Source organism: Buceros rhinoceros, unplaced genomic scaffold (assembly GCF_000710305.1).
Source record: "Buceros rhinoceros silvestris isolate BGI_N320 unplaced genomic scaffold, ASM71030v1 scaffold15301, whole genome shotgun sequence".
In the NCBI taxonomy this organism is placed as follows: Eukaryota; Metazoa; Chordata; class Aves; order Bucerotiformes; family Bucerotidae; genus Buceros; species Buceros rhinoceros.
The window spans coordinates 39,301-46,542 of NW_010396148.1; the positions used below are offsets into that span (position 1 = coordinate 39,301).

General features: G+C 46.8%; 1 protein-coding gene across 1 annotated transcript in view; it reads left to right on the forward strand.

Annotated features, from left to right (window-relative positions):
* Positions 1 to 7,242, forward strand: part of CRB2 (crumbs family member 2) — a gene marked incomplete at its 3' end in the record, with an annotated part of 32,297 nt that overhangs the window by 14,691 nt on the left and 10,364 nt on the right. The window lies entirely within an intron of this gene.

Sequence of the window (7,242 nt, forward strand, 5' to 3'; positions counted from 1 at the left end):
GCTTCCTCTGTCATTGCCCACCGGGTTATTCAGGTAATGTTGGGGGGGGGGTGGCTGGATTCGCGCCCTCCTGGCTAACTAATGCCAGGCTGCAGGGCCGGATTCCAGTGCCGGGCAGCTCAGGCTGAACTGAGGTGAACTGTGGGGAGTGCGGTGGTGGCGCAGCGGGATGGCTGCGGTTCGGAGCTAAAATGCCATGGCAAAGCTATGTGACTTTGGGCAAGTGAATTGATAGATTTTGAGACATAAGATCAACTATGTGGAAGAGTCAACCATCAGAATATCTGAGGATCTGTATCCTGGAGTGAAAGTTCACTGGGAGAATTGTGGAGGTTTTTATACACACACTATAAAGGTGAACAAAACCAGCCTTCAAATGAAAAACAGGGTGCTTAACATTCCGGTTGTCACTAGGTACTGACTGTAGCGGACTGGATCACCAGCACATACCGCATCTGTAAAACACGTCCCTTCCCTAACACCCCTGGATGATAAGAGGCAGCGATTTTTGGCTGAAGGCAGGCATCTGCTATGTTAAGAGGTCAAAAGGTCTTTGTGACGTGAGCAAATGAAGCCTCCTCTGTTTACAAGGGATGGGGAGTCTGGATTCTCACACAAATGCCCTGCCTGACCCCAGTGGGTCTCGGTTTTCTAGCTGAGAGACTAGGAGACACTGAGTATTGCACATCCACTCTGTTGTACACTGATAACTGATACTAAACCTCGGCTTGCTTTCAAATACTCTTTCTCAGTTTTCTGCATCTTTAAATTCCACGTCTCCTCTCTGTTTTGAGCAATTTAACACCAAACTGTAGTTTCTAAGGAAAGTGGTCCCCACCACCATGTTGTATGTATGTGTTTTTGAGGTGGATGTAACCTTTCCGCGGTGTGACTAGGCTGCCATCTCGTGGGAAAAGAGAAAGCCTGAAGCCAGGAGAAACCTCGTCCCTTTAGCTTCCTGCAACAGCAGGTAGCAGCACTCCAGACCCTGTTGCAGGCCTTTATTGCGTGGGAAGGTTTTCTGTTTGTTTTCCTTCTGTGGCTGCAGTTGCTGAACTATGTTTGTGTAACTCTGCCCAGCTCTTTCCTGGGAAGACCCATCACACCGGTACTTTCACTCCTAGAATCTTAGATCAACTCCTAGTTAACACCTTCTCTAAGGGAGCTGAATTCTTTGTGGGGTTTTCAGGCCTATCTCTTTGCTTTGGATTCCTCATTTAGGCTATGCCAAGAAAAGTTTGCTTTTGCAGGTGAGGTCTTTGAAAACAGGCTTTTATTCAAGCTCTTTATTGCTACTTTCAAGGGTAGTTGCAATGCTGGACTCATGAACCAAGATCTTGACCAAAGAGATCGTTTAAACTTTATCCCACTTGTCGGGATTCCCACGCACATATGTGCCCTGTTCCGTTTTCCTCCTCCAGTGCCCCAGCACCCTCACAGGGTTCAGAATTACACTGTGCTTTGCCAAACAGCAGATCTGCTTAATCCTTTCCAATTCTTAGCATGCTCATGGGCAGAAAAGCTGACAGAAACAGGGGATGATGGGCAAAGGAGTGCTAGAGTTCATTCTGTTGCATCAAATTTGGGCTCATTAGTACTCGAAGGGGATTAGAAGCAGGTTGCTCTTCTGGATATTGCCTTTGGTAAAGGACTTTGTCTCAGCTGAGGTAGTTTTGACACATTACCACAGTGAAAGGCTGGGAGCAGCCTGTGAGATCAGTGAGTGCATGTGGAGGAGTGAAGCTGACAGGGAAATAATAGCAATTAATCTCCCCTCCTTTGTCAATTAATCCCAGTACGGTCATGCTGGGTAAACAGCTTATTACTTCATATTAGGATCACAGAACAACTTTGTGAAGCTTCCCATGATGTTTCTGTTCCAAACACATTTCTGTGGCAGCTTAGATCTGCCATGAACTTGGGTTTAAGCTGCCTCCGCTGATTAAAGTGAACTTGCTACTCCGATGAAGAATGCTTTCTTGGGGCGGCAGGGGGTTCATGCTGTATTATTATTTTTTCTTCAGTCTGAGGAATCTGGGGAGTGTTGGGATAACAATGTGAGTCAGGAGAAATTCTTTCTTAGCAAATTAACTGCCTCAGTGCTGTCTCTGGCTACAGCAGAGCAGGGAGATGAGCCAGCTCTCCCAGGAATGGGCTTGTTGCAAAAGCGGTGCCTCATTCCTGAGGGATCTACATAATGGCTCCTGAAGCGTCTGTTCAGTGTGTCAGCTTGTGCTTTAGTAGAGGATATACCCTGAGAAACCATGAATCTCGCGTGGGCTTGGCAATGATGTCAACTGTGGTCAAGAGAAAAAGCATATTGGGAAAAGTCTATTTTTTTTAGGGGAAAAAAAAATCTTTATTCATAGGAGTGGTTTTGGACTAAAAACTTTTAAATGGCCTGAGCACTCCCACTTGTATTTCCACGCCTGCTAAAGTTGTCTTTAGAAAGGCAGTGTCCTAAAACACAGAGCCGTGGCGTTGGGCAACCCGAAAGAGCGCTAAGAGCACCGTCATCGCAGCTGCAGACATCCCTTGGCAGTGGCACCTTGTGATCACGGTCAAATAATGAGCTTTTTTTAGTGCTTGAGGAATGCTTCGACTTTCATGAGAAATCTGAAGGTGCTGTTGGTGGTAATCTGGGTGGGGGGGTTGTGGTTGTTGCTAACTCCAGTATAACTGGAGTGCTTATTGACTGTTGCTCAGCCGGAATGGCTTTGCCAATTGTCCTGAAAGCAGTAGGCTGCCTTCTGCGAGCTGCTGTAGTGGGCCAGTCACTCTGTAACTAGCCCAGATCAAGTACGCCTCAATTCCTGGGCCGTGAGTCATGAAGTAACTGGGAGATGCTTCTTCCTTCTAACCACCTTTGGAAGGTGGAAGATTTAATATTTTTGTGCAGGCATTTCTTGGTGTCAGATTTGTTTCAGAGATGTGGCCTCTACAGAAAGGGCAGCTAAGAGGTTAAGCTAGTAAAGAGATTAGAGGACTGTTACCCCCTCAGTGGAATCCCTTCTGGTAGATATAGCTGAAGGGAGCTAGGGACCACTGGGGAGACCCTCCTCCGCTTCCCTTCCGTTGCACAGCCACCTCCCTTCTGGAGGGGTTTCATGTTCTCCAGTCCTCACAGTTGTTGTCCTTTATTGTTGCAGATAGGTCTGTACGTGCATAAGACCCAGATGTGACTATCATCTGGGATGTTTTGACTCCAAACAAACACTCACCATATCCTTCCCATTTAAAAGAGCTGTACGACTGACTGGCACGCTTGGTTGAGTGAACTGAAGAAAAGAAAATGCTACAAGAGCTGTTGGAATGCTTTCTTTTAATACCTTAAAGTGATACCGTGGATGCTGATTCCAGACTCTGACGTGGGAGTTTTTGTTTGCTTGGACCTGACACTGAAGTCTGGGGAAAAGCTCCCAGAGAACATTTCCTCACAGAATAAGAACCTGCTCTGGCTCCTTACAACATGAAAGTACAGTTCTGCCTCCAGGAACTTTACAATATGAAAGTAATATCATTTAAAAAAACCAAAGCAAACCAAAACAACCCAGAACAACAGAGAAAAAAAAAGAGATTGCAGCAGCTGATTTCATAGGGTTGCTAATAAGGAAAGAGGGAGCTTTCTGCAGTTCCGTGTTTGAACCAGTACAGTCAGTGTAATGCAGGGAATTTCCTTCCATTCAGTTGGACTTTGGGAAACAGACCACGGTAGTTAAAAGCTGAGACCTTTCTTTGAGAATATTGCAGAGTGGAAACGTTTGTGCTCTCAGATGCACAGAACAGGGCACATGGAGGAAGGAGACTACACGCAGTGTTGGTTGCTGATTAAGTCAGTGTTGAACGTCCAGCAGGGTCCAGGTTGGGCTCTGCATGTGGAACTGTCCTTATTCGGGTGGTTTGGACAGTGGCAGAAATGCAGCTTTTTGGCTTAGCCTATAAAAAGAAGAGTTTGTATTTTGGCCTTATTCACGGAACTTGGCAGATTCACCTGGAGGCGGCAAGGGCGTGAGATTGTCTCTTGGCTGTTTCCCGCTGGAGCTAATGCTGTGGATAGTGCAGGGTATTAGTGTAATGCACTGAGCTGCGACTCCACATTCCTCGTGTCAGCACGGGCAGAGGCCAGCTGGGGAGGGTAGAGCCGGGCTGGATTAGATCGCGGCAGCGCCGGGCTCGCTATATTGGCTAGTCCCATCTCCAGTCCCTGTCTGTCTGACTGGCATCAGGGAGCGCTTACACGCATTCCGCCGTTTCAGACAAGCCTTTTTTCATTCCTGCCCCCAATCCCCCCCGTTTTTTTTTTTCCCTTTACTGTCACAAATGTCCACAAGGAGTCGGCCATGAAATCTGTGCTGAGTGGCGTGATCCTGAGGGGAATTTTTCTGCTAGCAGGTAACAAGATCTATACAGTGATTGCAATGTGTCCTGCGTGTTTGTGTGCCTGCCCAGGGCAGGGAGCTGGTTATGCGGTTAGCGGTAGCTGGAGGCAGAAGGAACAAGAATTGACTAGAGAGGAAGAATGTCTTTACTGTGAGGGGACCTAAAGTTTTGTTTTGGGAAGTTTAGGGCAAGGAATGTCTTTGCTGCCGGCAGATGAATGCAGAGCTGTCAGCATGCTCCATGTGCGTCTTGCTGGGATTCTGCCTTGCCCTGCGCAGTTTTTGAATCCGGGGTGTTCCGAGGCGTGGGCCCCTGTTTTGTGCGCAGATCTGGGTAAACACACAGCAGCCTCCCTGTTACTTCTGTGAAACCTGAGTTTTGCTTTTTACAGACGTTTTCGCAGTTTTCCTTTAATGATTTAAAACTCCTTTATTGAGAAGTAGTTTTTGTTTTAACTCGGAGGATAAACCCTTTGCTGGCCTGTGCACTTCTCCGTCTCCTCCCCCACCGTCTCCTTGAGTAGTGGTGCACGGTGGGAGAGAGGTCAAAGCAGTGTGTTGCCATGGAAATGGCAGTAATTGTGCAAATATAATTGTGTCGGGGTCCGTTTGTTGCAGCTAATTCTCTTCTTTTCCCCCTCTCTCCCTCCTCTCCTTTTCTCTTTTGATAATAATAATACAAACCCTAATTAGGATGCACCAGGGAAAGGTTGCCAAGAATTCAGCTGTCTTACGGGCAAGGGCAAGCCAGTGCTGCCCGGGAAGCCCCACTGAACTCACGTTTCAAGATTTGGCCCGTGAATAGACCTGTTCCTTCAAGTTTTTTTGGTATACGACAGCTAAATTAGAACATCTTTCTTTATGTGTGCTTATTCTTTTAACATATTGTGTATCTGCTGAAGCGTGTGATCCTTACGCTGTATAGAATGAATCTTTGCTCATTAGCAGCAGTCAGTAAATCACTACCTTTGCTCAGGGAGTGGCGAGCGTTTGGGTTCTAGTAACACTTGGATCTGGGAAACAAGACTGTTCTCACAGTGTCGGTAATGCTGTAGTATCTAGTGAATAGATTTGTGTTTGAACATACTGCCAGCTGCTAAAACTCAGCGACTTCCGGTTTGACCCAGCTCCGGTGGGTTTTTAGCTTGGGACTATTAGCTTAAACACCGCTAAATTAACTGGGATGTTTGGAAATGCTTGTCTCCAGATAGCAGCCTTCTAAATAACACTTGTCTGGTTTTCAGATAACAAGTTCCACTGGTTTGCATTTTTTAGTCTTTAACTAGATAAGAAACTCATTAAGCATTTTAAAGTCTCCTAATGATGTAATGAATCAGATCAGCAACATTGCTCTTACTATTGATAGTTCTGTAATGGTAAACATTTGAGCTAAGAAATTTAGAGGGAACAGAGACAATGTAAGAGTAAGTTGTTCTTGTCAAATGGAGTGTTCCCCCTTTTATGGCCTAGAGCAAAATTCTTATTTATTCCTGAAGTAGGGAAACGTTCCTTTATTTTGCTGGCATCACCTTCTTCATCTACGCTGTCATCTGCAGCCAAACCCCAAAATACAGACCCCTCTGCTGCGCTGAAATTAGCACTAGGAAGCAATATGCGACAGAAATCTCCTTCTGCCTTGTCTTGGGGTAACTGAAGAATTTGACAAACCAGAGATTGGCTTCCAGGGGAAAACCTATTGTTAGCCAGATGTTGCCAGTTTGTTTTCGAAGCTGCTCCAGGTTCAGTTCTGGCTGTGCACTGGCCTCTTGGAGGACAAGAGCATGTCACGTGTTCTTAGAAGTCCTCTCCTCCTCCTGCTTTAGTCCTGTGAGGCCTGGCTGTTTGCCAGCAGAACAGGGACAGCAATAAAGATGACACTCATGGTTTGGGTTCCTCTAGGAAGAGCTGGTCTCCTCTTCCTGTCGCTGAACATTCCCTTTGCCTGTTTGTAAGCTGAGGGCAGACAGCACTGTGTAAAGATCTGAGCATCAGCTTATTCTTTTCACCCATTTCAAACAAATAACGTAAGAACTCAAAGCAGCTGCATCCTGTGGGAGAGCTCCGTGTTTAATTAGCCACCAGCCTGGGGTTGTGCACTCACCCTAGGGACTAATTTGCCGCTTGGAGTGATGCGCTTGCCCATGGGTGTCAGCTGGGGGTGGCAACAGCCGAGTCAGGTGTTCCTGCTGCTGTAAGTGGGGAGAACATGCTGGCCAGAGGAGACCTGCTCAGGAATGTGAGATGGGAATGTGGGGCTCCCCCTGCCTCCCAGAAATGCTGAAATTCATGGCATTTCTCTCTGTTCCCCAAACCAGTGCTATCTTCTCCTCACTGCCAAATACCATAGCTCTCATCTGAAGTGAGCAGCGTCTCGAGCATTTAGGGCTGTACCAACCCTCTTTCTGCTGCTGTCCAACAGCCTCTCCCTTAAATCTGACTCCAAACTTGACTCTTACAGCTTTGAGAGCCCTCCAATCCACTGATAACTCAGAAAACCCACTTCACATAGTTCTACTGCTCTACTGGTTTTTCTTAATTCCAACTGAAGCATTCCGCTCTTCTCCCAGAGTGTAATTCTCCAGGCCCAGAGATGTCCATTATAGTCTATTTATTCCAACGCATTTCCTCCAAGTGTGGCCATAGCTTCGAGCAGAAATCTTAGTTCTCTGCTCGCTGCTTCCTGAACAAGTAAGATCACACCCCAGGTTCTGTGTGCTGAGCAAGCTCGGCATTAATAGCTGGAGAAAAAAGGCTGTGCTGAGGTAGTATCATCAACTCTGTCCATCAGCTGGGTGGGCTCTTTCTCAAGCCAGATGTTATTGGCCAGATTCAGTGCTTTTCCACGGGCACTGCACAGAGCGGT